Genomic DNA, 18,828 nt, shown 5'->3' with positions numbered 1-18,828 from the left:
ACCAGTTGATAACGAAAACTTATGGGATATAAAGAAATGTGTTCTGCAAACTGCAGTTGGAGGAGCCTTCTGAGAAGAGACAGAAGCTGAGTGAATTATCAGGAGGATGTGAGACCCTGTGCCACTCCCTAACAAAAATTTGACTGAATACTTGCAACTGTGGATGAGGCCCAGTAGTGTGTACCCAGAAGATACATCAACATCACTTAGCTTAAAGTAAATCATCAGAGGCTGTAGGAAAATACCTGACTTTTTTGTGAGTCACCTTTTGTGGTTGTTCCAGTGGAATACAATGATCTTGTGAGCAACTCACGCAAGGTTTTCCTAGCCTCAGGCTTCTCAGAAACTGGGAGAGGAAGTCCGGGGTGGGAAGCCCCTCCACTTCATGTGTGACCAAAAGAGAGAAAGAACCACCTGAACTAAATCCTAACTCACTGAGTCTGAAGCAGAACGGGATATGGTCGGGGGAGCTGTAAAATTTCCACTTTAAAATTTCCTGCCCAACTCCTTCTAATAAACCATTAGCAGCTCAGCCACAAAAAGAGGAAAGAGTCACACAGAGAAAAGCTGAAGGATATAACATTTATAAATTATGTACATGAAACAAATGTGCATGTTATGCTCATTTTTGCATTGTTTAGTTTGCGTCTTTTAATTGTGGGGAGAACAAAGGCCCTTTACCTGAGCGCTGGAAAGCATACTTCCCCAAGCACAGCAGACCACATACTGACTTTTGAAAGCTCCTCAGGAATGCCTCACACTTCTGATACTATGATGACTGAGAAAAAGACAGCCGAGATGGTCAAGAAACTATTGATATCACACCCAATACCACAATCTATAGGTTGTCTGTGCTTCTGTGGAATACATATCTATTACTGTACATTTCTAGCAGGCTCAAAGCAAAAGCAGCCATCAGGGTGGGCGGAAGGATATTAAAGCTTTTATGTTTCTTTTTACACAAAATCTTTGCCTTCCAGTATGTTCATTATCTTTGTACCCAGCTTTCCGAGGGCAGGCAAATTCAAGGTGGCTTACAAGAAGCATGCTCACCAGTATAATTTGCTGCTCCTGAGACTTCTTTTGTGCCAGGAAGCAAAATAATCACATTCCCTTTCAGAAACTGCTCAAAAAAAGAAGCCAACAATTGGCAGGAAGTTAATGGAAAGGTGGCTGCTGTATATTTTGCTCCTTACCTCAGTCCTGAAGATTTCTCTGGTTTACAAGCCCAGATGGAAAGTTACCAGCTAAAAGCAACATACACATTAGTGGCTTAAAACACCATGAGGTAATTTCCCCTCTGTTGCATTTCAAGGGATATTTCTACCTTGCTGTCTAGACCAGAGAGGGGGTGGGGATGTCTTTACCCGATGCACGTTACCCAATTTGTTTCTCTGCACACTCAGACACCCAAACTCCCAACAAAGCTGTCATCTGCGCATACAGCAAAGGATATATGAAATGTACACACCTCAGCTCAGTGGCAGCTGACTTTTTCAAATCAGATGGAGACTGCTTTAAGAGGAAACACATCAAATGGGTAATTCTCAAGAAACTATAGGATACAAATGGATTGCGGCTAATGTAATGTATACTCAGCTTCAAACACAAGCGAAGAAGCCGGAGTAAGTGGTAATGTGGATGGAGCCACAGATGCAAAAACATCACTGGTGTCAAAAGTGCAGTTGCTGGAAGTTCAGAGATGCTTGGTAAGAAAAAGGAAAATTAAGAATGATTGTTTCCTGGAAAGAATGCATGCTGGAGAAATATGGTAGATAATTGCAACTACTATGCACATGGAGACCTGAGTTCTAAAATTAGAATTTCCAATTCATGAAAGAGATCTTAGAATCACCGAAGGTGATCTTAGCACAAATATTAACTCAGGATGCTGCAACTGGAGAGCAATATCAAACAACGAAGGAATACAGAGAGTAGAACCTCATCAAGCACAACCCTGAATACAAAATAAGAGAATATTGTACAGTGGTACCTCAGGTTAAGTACGGTACTTAATTCGTTCCGGAGGTCCATACTTAACCTGAAACTGTTCTTAACCTGAAGCACCACTTTAGCTAATGGGGCCTCCAGCTGCCGCCGCGCCGCCGGAGCACGATTTCTGTTCTCATCCTGAAGCAAAGTTCTTAACCTGAAGCACTATTTCTGGGTTAGTGGAGTCTGTAACCTGAAGCATATGTAACCTGAGGTACCACTGTACACTAAATAGCTCAGTGCAACATGAATAATGTGAGCTTAAAGAATATACATATATATGCAGTCTCAGATAAATCTTGAAGAGGTATAAACAATTTTACACATCACTATTCAATGTCACCAGGTTCAAGGGTTCAATGCAGTGCATTGATTCTCTGTGTTAAATCTTGTAGTTGAGAAACTGTGTATGAGGAGGACTCTGACAACCAGAGAGCAAATGGAAATGTTAGGAATTATTGGGAAGTAGCCAATGCCCTTGAATCAGGTCTCGCCTGTTGCTGTTTTATCTCCAGGGGTACATTCCAGTTATGCCACATGCTCCTATTGCAGAGCCTAGCTGAGTAAGAAGTGGAAAGTGTTTGCCATAGATGGCAATGACTAGGGCCAGTGCTTATTATACGAAGCAAAGCAACTTCACCCCCGTGTACAGTACTCAGGGTAAGGGGCCTGTATGGTGCTTCTGCATTTAGTCTTTATTTTGAATTGGTTAGCAACATTTGCTCATTTAAAAAAATGCATTGGGGTGCAGGGAGGAGGAGAGGAATGACGCTGGAAGAAGCTTTGCTAACTTCACACTTTTTAAATTCTGCTGACAATGGCACTCTTTGAAGCAGCAAATGGCCTTGGTCAGATTTTTGGCAAGCAAACAAATCCACTTTCTAACGAAATCTACAGCAAGTGAAATTTAGGTCACTGCACAGCTGTGTTCAGTTTATTCCCAGCAGCTCTTTAAATATTTAAGAAATGGCCGTCCAATTATGTCACTGTTAAAACAAAAACATTTTTTTTAAAAACAGGCAGTGCGCTCATTCAAATATTTCCAGGACTAGCGTTTCCCCTTTCGTCTACAATTCTATGGTTCTCTGTTTTCTAACGTTGGGATACAAAAAATAATTCCTGGTTTCTCATCATAGTACCTTGTTATGTCAACCTGGCTGTGACAGTAAACGAGAGATGTCACGTCCAAAGGATTCCACCACCACCTCTTGTGTTGTCTGTTTTAAACATAAAGTTGCTATACTGCTTTGCCAAGTTATTCAGATGAGTTTACAACATTAAGAGTAAAATAATAAAAGCAACAGAACTAGCTTCCATATTTCTTAGGCAAGGCTGTGGTACCCACAAGAGATCAGAAACAGGGGCGAGCCAGGATTTATGTTAAGGGGGGGCAGGCTTTATATTAAGAGGGGCAGAACCTCAATCAGTTAAGTATTTTAATTGATTTTTATTGATTATGGAGGGCAGCTGTTCTCCCCCCCCCCGGCTACACCCATGATCAGAAACTTCTTGGAGGAACTATATTAACAGGCTAAAGTTGCATTTAGACCAGCTGATCTATTTCCAGGGCAAGGAGAGGCGAAGTTTTTCCTTTATCACTTCTTGACTTAAGACTTTTGTTTGTGCTGTTTTTGTGCTTCACACACTACTGGCAGGAGCCTGGAGCCAGGGTGGGACTCTATCCCATGCATCACAATGGGCTAATTTATTTGAGCACATACAAAACAGAGCATTGCTCTGTTTTTAAAGAACACGGGAAGGCAAGATTGCATGTTTAGACCTATTCTTCAGTGTTAAGGTGATTGGTGCATTGTTACCAGTGCAGTTTGGAACATCAGGAGCGCAGAAAGCTGCCTTACTAAGTTACACTATCAGTCCATCTAAATAGTATGGTCTATGACAGGGATGCAGCACTTCAAGTCCTGGGGCAGAATGTGGCCTTCCAAGCCTATCTTTCTCCTCCCCATGCAATGTTGCTGACCACCCAGTGCTATGCCTTCCTTTAACTGCTTCTGCCTGGCTGGAAGATGCCACTGAAGTATGATAGTGCCCATTGCTTGCCTATATTTAGAGGTGCATGTGTAGAAACCTGTGACTTTTGCATGGGCTGAAATATAGCCTACTGTACAAATGAGTCACATCTATTGCTCCACCCACTTTTGCCTCTGGCCGCGCCCACCAATGGCATGCATCCCCAGAAGGTTGTCTACACGGCAATGTGGTCTTCAAGCTGAAAAAGGTTTCCCACCCCTGGTTTACAATGACCAGGGTTTCAGGCATTGTCAGTCCTAGTGGAGATGGGAATGAACCTGGGACGTTCTGCATGCAGAGTAGGTGCCATACCACCACTGAGCTGCAGGAGGGATGAGCAAATTTGAGGGTCCCCCCCCATTTATTGTTTTTCCAGTCTTAAATCCAGTTCTTCACATTTCCAGATCAGTTTGCAATTTTTAGGAAATAAAGTCCCCATGAAAATCCACCAACACTTTAGAAAAACTGTCTGCGGCTCCCTCGGCCTGTAACGCGAGATGAGCGGTGCAACCCCAGAGTCATCTGCAGCTGGACTTAACCGTCAGGGGTCCTTTACCTTTAACTCTTTTTTTTTAGCTCCCTCCTATGCAAAAACTCCTATGTAAGTTTGCACAAGTAACCTAGATGATAACCAGTGCTATTTTTTTAGAAAAAGAGGTGCCCTCGCCATGAACGCCTCTCTTGTTCTGTTATAACAGTAATGGCACCACTTGAGTGGTGCTGGAACTGAGTTCCTGCTAAAAACAAACAAAAGCCCTGACGATAACTATATGGGAACCTAAGTGCCATGATGCTCCTGCACTCAAGAAAAATTCCCTGTCTTAATATCTATAAAGCGTACCTGATTGTGAGACTTGGGATCATTCCTGAACACTCCCCAAAACAACATGCTGACCTTCTTGGCAGTTTGTAGAAAGGACAAACCGCTGCTCTTGCTAAACATAGAGTGCACTGAAGCACCTGACGTCAGGCAATTAACTACAAGATGGTTTATGGATGAGAAGTCTCCTGGGGGACCACTAAATCCAAAACAGTCAGCAAACCCTGGAATTAAAAGCCTTGTGTGTTTACCAAGTGGAAAAGGACCAAGAATTGATCTCGGAGGAAATTCTTAAGTGTTCCTGCAGTTTCCCCGACTGCAAGCTGCAGGGTTGTTGGGTTTCTGTTTGTTTTTTGGTGTTTTGTTGTTGTTGCTCACTAGGGAATGATTTGGAAGGTGTATAAATAGAGGTAAATAAAAGTAGGCATGGTGTGGAGAACGTGGATACAGCAGCACTAGAACACATGGACATTCAGTGAAGCTGAATGCTGGAAGGTCCAGGGTGGGGAAAAGTACTTCTGAGCACAGCACACACTTAAAACTATGGGATTCATTTCCACAAGTTGTAGTGATGGCCACCAACCTGGATGTCTTTAAAAAGAGTTTTTGGCAAATTCCTGGAGGATAAGGCTATCAAAGGCTACCAGTTATGATGGCTATGTTGCTCCTTCACTGCTGGAGGCAGTAGGCCTCTGAATAACAGTGACTGGGACTCACAAGAGCTCTTGTGCTCTCTTGAGAGTTTCCCATGAGCATCCGGTTGGCCACTGTGAGAAATGGATGCTGGACTAAGTGGGCTACTGCCCTGACCCAGCAGGCTTCTTCATACATGCTGGAGGAAGAGAGGAGTTTGCAAGCTGCTGAAGAGTAACACTCAGTGGTTAAGGTTGTCCCTGCTAAACAAGTGAATGGTGACAGCAGTATCCGCCTTTGCTCCCCTTGTGCTCTTCCTCTGGGTGGCTACATGGATTGGGACTCAAAAGGAAAAGGCACGCTTTATCGTGATTGGGTAACAGAACTGGGAGCAAGAGGAGAATTTTCAGCTGAAACAACATGAGGGGGAAAGGGTGAAGCGCAGCCCTTATGTGCCAGGCTGCACACTTTAGGGATGGGCAACTTTTTTCAGCCGGGGGGCAACCTCTTAGTGGCTGTGTGCTAGTGACGGGCAGGGCGAGCTGTAAAATTCAGGCATGGCAACAGATTTATTTCTGCCAACCATGTTAATATACAGCTGAAATACAATCATCTCCAAGTGATTCCACAACAGTGCAAAGTGAGGGAAAGTGTCATGTGGGGAAAGTCCTGAGGGCCGCACTGAGAGGACTGGAGGTCACATTTGGCCCCCAGGCCTTATGGCTTCCCATCCCCATTCCATGTTGTGAGATGAGATAAGGGCTTAGGAAAAAAGAGACGCAGTAAACCAAATTTCAGCTCTGCCCTCACACTACATTCCAACATGGTTAACTGAAGTGCAATGGCTCTTATAACCCAGTCCTAGATATGTTTGTTTAGTCTACTTAATTTTAAGTGAACTTATTTCAGGTAAGCGTGGTTACAGCCCACAATGCTAGAACCAAAGTGCAAGTAGAAGCAGGAACCGCTAACGAGAGGTTGTTGTTGTGTTTTTAAAAACGGAAAATAATTAGTGTGTTCCTCAAACAGAATGGACATTTCCTCTTTGACGTTCAGTCGACACATGGCATGACTCCAAGCAGATAAGATCATTCCTCTAGAGGCCCATGTAGAGTAAGTGACCATTAAAAAACATTCTTACCCATTCAGGAAAAACAACAGCCCACCTTTATACTGGAAACTTGAACCAATGTGCTTTGTCTTAGCAAAGTATCAACACTGTCCAGAGCTGTATTATTATTATTTTTAAAGACATCACTAAGAGTGGGGCTGTTTACTGTTAAAGGGGGTGGCAAGTTTACTGACCACCACTGATTGGTTGAGATGGGAAAAAAGCAGACAATCAAGACATATGCATCCACAGCACTTTGGGTAAATATTATGGTGGCAGTAACTACCACAGTGAAGCTGTGCCCAGTTCTCCGAACTACATTAGTAACGCCAGAAACAGTCTAATCAGAAGTCACATCACATGCTCCACAGAATTGTTTGCACACAGTTTCCACAGAATTTCATCCGGTAAAGAATGAACCTTTGTACAAGAGATTCCTCTTGTTTAATAAGGAAGATATTGGATTGTTTGTGTATACTGTATACACTATGATTCCTCGCTGTTTTTACAGGAGGTTTTAAAAGGTGTGGGGTTTTTTAAAAAGTAACATTTATATGTATTAATTTCATATGGTGGTCTCAAGTTTTGACAGCTGTTTTGCAATTTATAATAATAATTTTACCAAGAGAAAGGAAAATAAAACAAAACACAGGTTGTAGTCATGATTTAGTAGTTACTTTACGTAGCCAATTTGTGCTGGTTTACAGCTTCTGTTTTGGAGCATTTCTAAAAGCCCTGCTTTCTGAATACAGAATGAAGCTGAGAGAACACCCACAGTATGTAGCTCACAGAAGCTTATGCAAAAATAAATTTGTTAGCCGTTTAAGTTTCCTGTTGCCTATCCTATGTAATTGTTTTTTATCTCAAAATTTTGCTTGGTGGGGCATGCTCCCTTGTTATTTTGTTTACTTCCAGCAGCCTCACACCTCAGGAATTCTAAGAAGCAAACAAACAATGAAAAATCAGTTCACTTTTGAAACCAGTGGTTAAAATCAGTGCTGTTTTGAAGGCTTCAGCCTACCATCTTGTTTCAAAATAGCATCAAATTGTATCCAAGCATAGATTAAAACCTGGGACTATCATGCAAAAATTGTTAACAATACCTTATGAAGTGTCCAAACGCCTTCCACCTAGCTTTCCAGAATATATGCTAAATGATCATTTCAAATTTCCTCCCCACAGGGAGCTTAGGGGGACTCACAATAATAAAATTACAGAAAAACAATTTAACACACTATGGGCATGTCCCACGCTACTGGTGTTTGATGCTGAGCGCACATCATGTTTGCCAGAGTCTATCTGCATCCTGTAGTTTCTTGAAACTCATTTGATGCTTTTCCTGCAAACCAGCTTCCATTCCAAATGCAAACACAGGACTGTTGTAGTGCCCAAACCAATCTGCAGTATGGACTTGGTTCAATGGATTACAGGTTTGTCAAGTTACTCAGGCTCAGCCACTATATGGGAATAATTCTGTACTACACTGACAATGGAAATTTTAAGTTGTTTGTAAGCCTACCCCTACCCTTCATCCACACAAAAACCTAAGCGCGAAAGAGCATGAGCTGAGATGAATGGGTGTGAATGTACGTTGGGAGGTTCACTCAGTCCTGGGACCCCAATGTGTCCCTCTAGGCTTCTGTCCGGCCCTTGAGACTCTCCCTAGGCTTTGACCTTGCCAACCCTGCTTTGTGGCAGCCTGGAGTGTGTCACTGAAGGGTGATAATGCCTCCTGCATGTCTGGATGGATGGAGAAATGGGGATTTGCACCTGCAAATAGAAACCTTTGGCTTTTCCACGGATGGAATGTAACCTGCTATAGAACACCTACGAGATAACAGGGAAGATTGTTGTACTGTGCAACCTGTTGCTCCACATGCCAATGACCTGAGGCTCTCTAAAAGGTGACCTTGATGTCCGAAAAAGGCTCCCTACCCATTGATGCACATGTTTGGGGCAGGGAAGCAGAAGAAACAGGCTGCTGCTATGTTGTGGCTGCAATAGAGGCCCAGATTTTCCTATGAATATCACTGTATCCCTATTCAGATTAATACCCCCGCATAGGTAGATGACATTATCACCTGCACATATTGCATTCCCCTGCATTGCCTCACATCTTTACTAGACAAAGGAGGAGATGGGGCTCGGTGAGACATTTTCCACAAGACTGTCATAGACCAGATTGGTCTTATGAATTACAAGGTTGAGCACTAGAGGTGCAGAATGAATCAACTGAACTAATCTTCTTCAACATGGCACCATCCTGATGTTGTTGGTCTCCAACTCCCATCAGTCTGAGCCAGCATGGCCAATGGTCGGCAATGATGGGAGTTGTAGTCAAGCAACATCTGAAGGATAGCAGTTTGGGGAAGGCTAGATGAGAAACTGAGGCCTCTTAGGGTTCTTGGTAGTAATGCCTACATATGACAAACTAGCCATTTAAGAGAGAAAGAATGCTAAAGTAAAAGGAGCCCAACAGTCAGGTTGCTCTTACACTTGTAAAGCAAAATGGCTGGCCTTTAAGCATTGTCGTTCCATCAAAAAGGAAAGTTACAGTTCTCCAAGCCACATATAACCTTTAACTCACCTCACCCTTTCCTTTTGCAACACATTTTGGTAGAGTGATGCAGTCAATCTACTTTTAAAAAACAAGAAGGTTGAGCATTGAAATTACCTGTTCACATGAACTGAGCCCAGACGTTTTCAGCTAAAGGCTATATAATGGATGCATTCTTTGCTTAAAGCTGCTATTTAACTTTACAGCAGCAGGTCATAAAAACAGTTAAATAATAGGTATTGTCAGATGTGCCCCCCCCCCCCAGCAGTCTGTTGCACTGGAACAAAATCTTACACAACAAAGACAGCTTGCCTTTCTTTAAAGCAGAACAACAAGCATCCTTTGACACTGCGTGTACTCAGATGAGCCTGGCTGGCTCCCAAGAGCAGCTACCGGGGCCCTGCTCACAGATCCGTTGCTAAGGTCAATCAGATTGCAAGGCTGGTTCAGTGGTGGCCCTGTCGTTGAACTCACTCACACAGGGCATCTGTTTTGTCCACCTATTTAGCCATTTTAAACCAGGACCTTCCAATGTGCTTTTAATGAATTGACATCAGCTTGGATTTTTCAGCTGCTGCTGATACTACACTGGTACCTCTGGTTATGTACTTAATTCGTTCCGGAGGTCCGTTCTTAACCTGAAACTGTTCTGAACCTGAAGCACCACTTTAGCTAATGGGGCCTCCTGCTGCCGCTGCAGCACGATTTCTGTTCTCATCCTGAAGCAAAGTTCTTAACCCGAGGTAATATTTCTGGGTTAGCAGAGTCTGTAACCTGAAGCGTGTGTAACCTGAGGTACCACTGTATTTCATCTTTCTTTCTTGTGGTTGGCTGGTTTGGCTTTGAACCATTTCATGCTGCCATTTTAGCTTATAAAACCACACATTTAAAAGTTGTTTTGTCCTATTTCTGTAAACCACCTTGAGGAGGCTTTTCTGCCCTGGAAAGGCAGCCAGGGGCGGGGGGGGGGATCAAAATAAATATAAAGTCCATTGTCTCATTTCCCCTTCTCTGAATGAGTCAAAAGACCCTAATTTTCCTTCTCTTACTCAGTAGTCACCACTTGGCTTACTAACATAGCACAGCTACAAAAACCTAGTGATCAGGTCAACTGCAGCCAACAAGGTACCATCTAGACGCTGTTGGATGCAAGCTCCTATCAGCCCCTGCTAGCATGACCAAGTCTGGGATAATGAGACCTGCCTTTTGCCAACCAAAGATCCACTTTCTTGCAGTGTTATAGGAGCCACCGTTCTTTTGTATGGCACCGGCTGCTTCTCCTCACTACTCAGTTAGATGTGCACACAGGAATCACTTAGGCAAGGCTAAAAAGATTCTTCCCCATGTCCACGTAGTCTTTGGTTAGGCAGAAGCCATATAGCTGCTCCAGTTATACTCCCAACTTCAAATGTGAATCACCTTTTAAGTTACAAGAATTCCGACTTCCTGGCTGGATTAGAAGTTACTGCAGGCAGACAAGGCTCACTTAAGACCTCAAAACAAAGTTTGTGCATGGCCCTAAGGAACAGGATCCTTGGCGCAAATGTGTTCAACACACCCAACATTTGTTTTATCAACAGGAAAAAAAATGTGATTAGCTCAGGCGAGCTACACCCACTCCCAACAGTTTATGCCAGAATGACCATTACAACATATGGAGAGATTATGTAACCGGAGCCCTTCCCAATTCCAGCTGTTTAGCTTAATTAAGAAAGCTTAAGGACTCGCTTACCATTAGCCAATACTCTTCTTTCTAGAGACGCCAGATATTTTCTCCTGCTGACCCAACATGGCATTTACAGATCAGGATAAAGGTTACACAAGTATGAAGTGCAACGTACTAGGCTATGTTGACAGCTCAAGCTGATGACCATTGCAGAAGTCTGTGAACAGGATTGCCAAGCGCAGGGACATATTAACTGAGCTTAGCACACAGTAACTTATTCAGAAGTATTTATGTTTATAGACCTCTCCATTGTAGAAAACATGAAATTGTGCCAAAGCCCAAATGACTTTTTCTGCAGCTTCCCATGACCTGGCCCCCCTCCTTTAATTGCCTTGCTTCTCTACAATCCCTTCCCCTGCCAAAGGGCATTCAAAGGAATTTGCTTTTGTAACGCTCTAGTAGCATTACCCCCGCTTTTGCAGTTTTGTGCTTGTTTAAGTGTGGCTACAAATCTTAGGGTGGGGACCACAGCTGATGAGCTATTAACAGAATATCTATAATGCGAAGTACAAGTATATTAAGTGAGAAGATGCACTCGAGCCATTCTCTTCCTAGCAAATAAAACTATTGGCAGAATACAATAATGCCCACTTATACCACAAAGAACTCATAACCCACCTACTTTCAGCAGCCAGAAGCATCATAGCCAGACACTGGAGAGACCTGTCAGGAGTAGGCATGGACCAATGGTACCAAATAGTATGGGAAACAGACATATTAGAAAAATTAACCAATAAACTGAAACTGACACGGGGACAAATAGAAGACGCCTTCACCCCGGTATGGCTTCCCCTTATCACATACACAGCCCAACAAGACATCGACAAAAATCCACCAACAGCATACAAATCAATGTGGCTGACTTGATCCAAAACGCCCACCCACCCCACTCACACATAAAAACAAAGACCACCACAGCTAACCACACCCTAGGCCAACCCCAATCTCTCTCACCACCCAAGGAACACAAGCGAACAGCAAAGGACCTGCACAATCAACCCTGACACCAAACCTTACATATAGTAAGTAAAATAGAAACATCGCCACCTGACCCCCCATCTTCCCCCCTTTTCTTCCTAATGTCTCAACAAATGAAACTGATTTGTAAAAATGTTATATGGGGGGGACACGAGAGACATTGCACACTTTTGTAAATCAACAAAATCTTTAATAAAAAAAGAAAAAGAAAACTATTGGCAGAATGCGCATCTTTAGGCTATGTATGCACACAAGACTTGTTTTTAATGTACACTGCCCGGGGATCTTTTGGTAAAGGGTGGTATATAAATTGAATAAATAATAATAGTTTCATATTCTGAAACCATAGCCACATGGTCACATATATGCTACAGAGCATGATGGCTCTGTAAAAGAAGACTGTAAACTCATTGTCTGAAGTTTGGGGCTTTCTGCAATCCTGAGGAACTAAGCCTTTATAAGGTGTCCTTCTAGATCTCTCAGTTGTGGAGAAAGCGTTAAAATAATGCAGCACCACAAGAACTAAAGGGGTGTGTGGATACAAGTTGATATAACAAAACAGCATTTTATTACCCTTATGCACACCTTGCCCCTCTGTCTCCTTCTCCCCCGTTCCCGCTCTCATAACTTTAGATCTCAAGCAGAAGTTTGAATTAAACAGCAATGTATGTGCTCATATATGCACAATGCAGAAAATTTGTGCAGAGTGCATTGTTGGAAACTTCTAAAGATATGCTCTTCCAGGCTTTCTAAAGTAGGTTGCTAAAAGCTCAGTACTGTAGTAATAATAATAAAAACCAACCACCATAGAACAACTTGCACCCTTGTGTAATCTATTATGACAACAATTCCTGGAATGTAATTGCAGCCTTTTGTTTGCACCAGAAAAGACACCAGGGAGACATAAGCCTTCATTTTGTATAATTCTTCGCCCTCTAGTGGTAGAAAGGGATGCAACAGCCAGAATAATTTGAGAATGCAGATAGATGCCACATCACAAAGTGGATATAGGCAGGGATAATGAAGATAGGAGCATTTCTCTTTAGCAACATGTAGACAAAAATAAATATTTTCAAAAGTGTGCCTTCTGCAGGACATTAACACTCAAGCCACAGTTAGGATAGAAAATCTGATTTTAATGAAGCGACTTTACACAAACCAGAATGACACACGAGAACAAAACGGAATTTTGACAACTCTTTCCTCTGTGGAACCTGAGCACTCTTCCAACAGCACTTACCTGGAATGTAAACGTTATAATGGTCATTATGGCAAGGAAAAGTCAAGTCAGAAGCTTCAGACATAAAATCAGAAGCTAGTGTTTCCCCATAATCTCCAACAGAAAAGAGCCACTTATTTCCGAATTAAAACCGGAGATTCTCTTTATTTGCCAGTGTTTTCTTTGTGAATAACAGGAGTTACTCACACTCTTGGGACAGATCCTAAGTGTTGCAACTTTGAGGGAATGATGTCGGCCACCTTTACAGAGGAGTTTACTCACACTCTTGGGACAGATCCTAAGTGTTGCAACTTTGAGGGAATGATGTCGGCCACCTTTACAGAGGAGTTCCAAAACTGCACACAAGGGCTCCCTGTGCCAAGGTGGCCTGATAGTTTAGCACTCTGTGAACAAAGGTAACCAAAACTAATACGCTACCTGTGGAATAACAGAGTGCAGAGCTCAAGCTGCTCCATGCCTACAGCAACACAAAAGAACACAATCTTCTCCCCTTGAGGGCAGAAAGCAACTTGAAAAGCATGCCAATAGTTGCAGTTCTCATGTTCAGGCTTGGAATACTTCTATTGACAGGTTTTTATTTCTCAATCAGTTGGTCCCAGTCCAATGAGCACCCCAGATAGTCAGGCATTGAAGCTTTCCCTATCTCTGTTTTCAGGCCTCCAGGCGCCTTACCTGGTGAACTGCTGCCCACCAAGCAGTTGCAGCAATTCCCCATTGTGAGAATTAATCAGCAACCTTAAATGAGGCGATCATCCCAACACCTATTCTGTATACTCAAAATGTATTTGCTGCTGGCTGATTTACTCTTTAAGTTACACCAAGTTTATTTTGAAATGTAAGTAAGAAGACATTCCAAGTCATGTTTCAAAATGACAGGGACAGTGGCTTCTGCTAAGTATGGAATATTAGGACAAATTATTAAAGCAGGCATATTTCAAGCACTGAGCTTCCACTGATGAGAGGCATAATGGCTTGCTAATTAATAAAAACAAGAACACACAGAGGGACCAATAAGGCATGTGACAGTGCACAAATGAGATCTGGTGTCCCTAGTGAATCTTTTTCCCTCTCCAAGGCCTACTGTACAATAGAAATATACAATTTGTAGGTCTAGCATATGGCCTAATACGCAACAGGTCCCCTTGCATGCCTCTAAGGTAGATCTCAAATAAGTCATACTTACCTATGAGAATCCTTTTTCTGTACTGTTTTTGGTCCATCAGTACCTACAAGATATATTTGATAGTCACTGTCATGGTGTCATTTTTATTATGATCAAAGTTCATTGTACAAGAAGATGTTTCTAAACTTTTAAATGAAATGTTTAATAGATCAGCTACAGGCATATTAGAACTCTGCTTCGCTATTTAGCATGATGATCCTTGGAATTTAAAAGGGCCCACCCTGGTATCAAGAATTGTCAGGAAACAAACAGACTTCATATCACAGGATGGTTGCTTGCATCTTTCAGACACACCATATCTAGCAATGGTGGCCCTATAACAATTTAAACAGTTACAGAATTTAAACAGTGTGACAAATCAATGCCACACACCCAGGACCAAGTAGAATCTGGAAGTTAGAGACTAAGTTAGATATCACTAGCAGTATGTCTATGCCCTTTAATTTATTAATTGCACTTCTTTCTCAACCTTCCTCTCAAACTAGTCCTGGACAGCAGGGCTCGAAAAGTCAATTACATGAATAACTCTATTAAGACAAATTCAAAAATCTGAATCAGGTTTCATATATTTATTCAGCCATCAGAATGTCACAAATTGCATGCCAACTTTCAAGTTTGCCAGAATTCTTCATCAGTCTAGAGCAGAGGTCAGCAAGGCTTACTGGGCATGGGCAGGATCACTCCCATGGAGATCCTCCATGGACCGGGCCGGCACAGCGTGATGCCAGAAATCGCTTCTGCGCATGCCCAGACACTGGAAATCGCGCCTGCGCAGAAGCAATTTCCAGCGTCTGGGTATGCGCAGAAGCGATTTCTGGTGCCGCGGAAGAGAGTCCCTGCGCTGCGCTGGTTTAGCGCAGCGCATGGGGACTCACCGAGCAGGCAGCTCGGCTCATGAGCTGGTTAAATGGCCTCCGTGGTCTGCTTCCGGCCCATTGGCCTTAGGTTGCCGACCCCTGGTCTGCAGATCATAGATAACCAAGCTGGTGCCCTGCAGATGTTGTTGGACTCCCAACTCCCATCAGTGCCATCCAGCATGGCCAAAGAAGATCAGAAAAGCATCTGGAGAACACCATGTTGTCTATCCCTGGGCTACATGATAAATAAAGTGTGTAGGGGGGAAAGGGAAAGTAAGAAAAAGTTTGCTGATCATGAAGCCATGAAATCTACATTACAATCTTTAGATGGAATATGGGAAGAGGTAGCAGACATTCAAATGATGTTATGTCAGGCACTATGTAAGTTTCAGGTTGAACCAAAGGCTGCCGAGATGAATAAACACATAATGGCTGCCTGTCTCCTCCCTCCCTCAATTTTTGGGAATATAAAATCCAGCAGTTACTCAGTTTTGCCTCCACCCTTAATTAGACACTTGACAGAACAGAATGCAGTCTGGGTTTTCTTTGCATGTTGCAACAGATCTGTATGCAGTATCATACATGACCATCAAGCTGCTGCTAGAATGCTCACACCTGTTACTGCACAGGGCAGACCCCAAAAAGGAGGCTGCCAGGTTTTCATCTAGGGCAAGGTCAGGCTAGCTGGTACAAGGCAGGACCACAGCAGGCCCAGCTACGCAGCAACCATTTCCCAGCCCATGGGCTTTATACCAAGCAGCAAATACTCATTTTGGTGTGTTTTTTAAACAAACCTCCTTCTTATCACAACAAATGTCTTACCTCAAGGGGGGGAAAACGCAGTACTTCCAAAATGGTAGTCAACTTGTCCAAATACAAATAGCTTTTATCTTGGGGATGGTTCCACTACTACATATAAAGAAAGTTGCAGTATGAGAAAAGCATGAACATTGGCAAAAATATTTACCTTTTAGGAATTAAAGCACCAATAATAAAAAGTACAGTATACAGATTGTTTCCTTTCCATTACCAAGGGTGAAGGGCCCACGCACTCAGTATTCTAAAACAGGCTTCCTCAATCTCGGCCCTCCAGATGTTTTTGGCCTACAACTCCCATGATCCCCAGCTAGTAGGACCAGTGGTCAGAGATGATGGGAACTGTAGTCTCAAAACATCTGAAGGGCCGAGGTTGAGGAAGCCTGTTCTAAAGTATATTTGGGTCCACCTGAGTGACAGGATTTGTCTGAGAGGAAGTACTTTATGTAATCTGAATCCATTAAAAGTAGCTTGGTCCTTCCCATAATAGGTTATCATTTCTCCAATGAATGTCCAATATTGAATATTATAATTCAAGAATTACTTGCATACATAATTCCCACTGTCTTGTTTTCTCAACTGGATTTTTATCCTCTAAGTATCTTCTGGCAAGTTCAAAACCTCTTACTTCCCCTAAAATTTGGCTTCTGCCAGAAGACCAAAGACAGAAAGGTGGAACAAGTGTTATGACCCAATTCCCAGCCACACCACCCAACTCTCTTTACTTTCCAAGTACTCAATTTCTACAATCTCCCTGTTATCTGGAGCCATGGGACTTCCCATCTACTCTGCTGCATTTTCTCAAGTCCCCTTCTTAAAACCTTTACTCCAGAAAGAGTCATCACTGACTCCATGTTGTCTTTCCTTTTTAGCTCCCCTAATGGTGCTCTTTCAGGTAAGTCATCACTGCACCCAAAATCAAGTAAAGCAGACAGACCCATACATAAATAAATGTTCCAATAAAGATTTCACCTTCACCATCCCAGGCAGTAATGCTTCTGAATCCCAGCTGCTGGAAACCACAGGTCTTGTTTGCAGGTTTCCCACAGGCATCTTGCTGGCCGCTGCCAGAACAGGATTTTGGCCCAGATGGGCGATTGGGCCCAATCTTTTTACATTCATACCCATAAGAGCAGAAGATCTACATGCTGCCACTAATCAATTTACTGAAAGTCCAAATGGGCACCCCTGGGAAGTAAACTCCCGCATACTGTTAACTGTAGGGGTAATGCAATGAAGAAAAGACTATTTTGGCGCGGGGGCGGGGAAGGCGATAACATTAATTTACTGCATTTATACCCCTTTTCTCCAACAAGGAATTCGAGGTGGCATACATGGCTCTCCCCCTTCTCCCCACGACAACCCTGCGAGGTAGGTTAGGCTGGGCTGAGAGAGGTAGAGTCCGGCCCCGCTAGGGCCACCCCAGGTGAGCATAATGGCCGAGTGCGGAATTCGAACCCAGGTCCTGGCCCGGCACACCCTGACCATTTATTAAGGCTAAGTTCTTGCCAGCAGCAGCCCCGTCCACGTCCTATGGAGAAGCGCGTGGAGAGAAAAGGGGAGGCCGCATACGCCGCCCTCTCCCCCCTCCCCCCCCCGCGCCACCTCGAGAGCCCCGCAGCCCGCGAAAGGCAAACCTTCCACCAGACCCTCTTGCAGCCGAAAGCGCACGCGCGCGCACAACTCACGCGGAAGCGGAATTAAGGCCACGGCTCGAGAGCGGAAGAGATCCGCAGGAAGCAAGGGGCTCCCGCTCTAGGACTCCAACTCTGTGACCCTCGCTTCCACGGCTCCGAGGTTCACGCCTAAAGCTATAGAGCGCCCTCTCGGGGTCGGAATGGAATCCTACCGTCGTGCGTTCTGAACGGGGCTGTATCAAAGGCGCTTACCTCTCAAGACAGAAATGGCTAAAAACAAACAAATTGCAGCTGCCCTTCGTGCAGCTCAGGGCACTCCGATGTAAGCCCTAAATTCTTGTGGGGGCTTATATTCCCAGATACAATGTGTACAGGATTGCACCCCAAAGGCCAATTTTCGACATTCCCTTTTGCAGCAACAGGTGCCCGTGGACCAAGTTAAAAAGGTAAAGGGAGCCCATTAGGTCCAGTCGTGGCCGACTCTGGGGTTGCGGCGCTCATCTCACTTTATTGGCTGAGGGAGCCGGTGTACAGCTTCCGGGTCATGTGGCTGGCATGACTAAGCCGCTTCTGGCGAACCAGAGCAGCGCACGGAAATGCCGTTTACCTTCCCGCCGGAGCGGTACCTATTTATCTACTTGCACTTTGATGTGCTTTCAAACTGCTAGGTTGGCAGGAGCAGGGACTGAGCAACAGTAGCTCACCCCGTTGCGGGGATTCAAACCGCCGACCTTCAGATCGGCAAGTTCTAAGCTCTGTGGTTTAACCCACAGCGCCACCCACGTCCCTTGTGGACCAAGTTACATGACTGAAATAAGGGAAACCTCTGTTGCAGGAAGCCTTAAAAGATGGTATGTGTCTGCAGGCATTTTTTAGTCACATGGTCAAATGGCTTTTCAGAATACAGTGGTACCTCGGGTTAAGAACTTAATTCATTCTGGAGGTCCATTCTTAACCCGAAACTGTTCTTAACCTGAAGCACCACTTTAGCTAATGGGGCCTCCTGCTGCTGCTGCACCGCTGCTGCACAATTTCTGTTCTCGTACTGAAGCAAAATTCTTAACCCGAGGTAATATTTCTGGGTTAGTGGAGTCTGTAACCTGAACCGTATGTAACCCGAGGTGCCACTGTACAGAGATAATGCAGCTCTCAATGGTGCCAGTGTGATTTTAATGTGAAAGGACAGCTGCTACAACCTTCAGTATCCTTACCTGGAAGTACTAAGTTCTGCTGAACTCAAGGAGGGC

The 18,828-nt window shown here is 43.8% G+C and overlaps 1 protein-coding gene across 1 annotated transcript in view; it reads right to left on the bottom strand.

Moving 5' to 3' along the window:
- SEC14L1 (SEC14 like lipid binding 1) overlaps positions 1-17,512 on the bottom strand; it is a 60,210-nt gene extending 42,698 nt beyond the window's left edge. Inside the window, exons 1-3 of the mRNA XM_082203798.1 lie at positions 16,917-17,512; positions 15,951-16,037; positions 14,272-14,314 (exon numbers count right to left, since the gene is read on the bottom strand). The gene's annotated coding sequence lies outside the window, so the exon portion shown is untranslated. The remainder of the gene's footprint in view (positions 1-14,271; positions 14,315-15,950; positions 16,038-16,916) is intronic.
- Between the last annotated feature and the right edge of the window lie 1,316 nt (positions 17,513-18,828).

Source organism: Podarcis vaucheri (genome assembly GCF_965113315.1).
Source record: "Podarcis vaucheri genome assembly, chromosome: 2".
In the NCBI taxonomy this organism is placed as follows: Eukaryota; Metazoa; Chordata; class Lepidosauria; order Squamata; family Lacertidae; genus Podarcis; species Podarcis vaucheri.
This window is presented reverse-complemented; position numbering and strand designations above follow the sequence as displayed.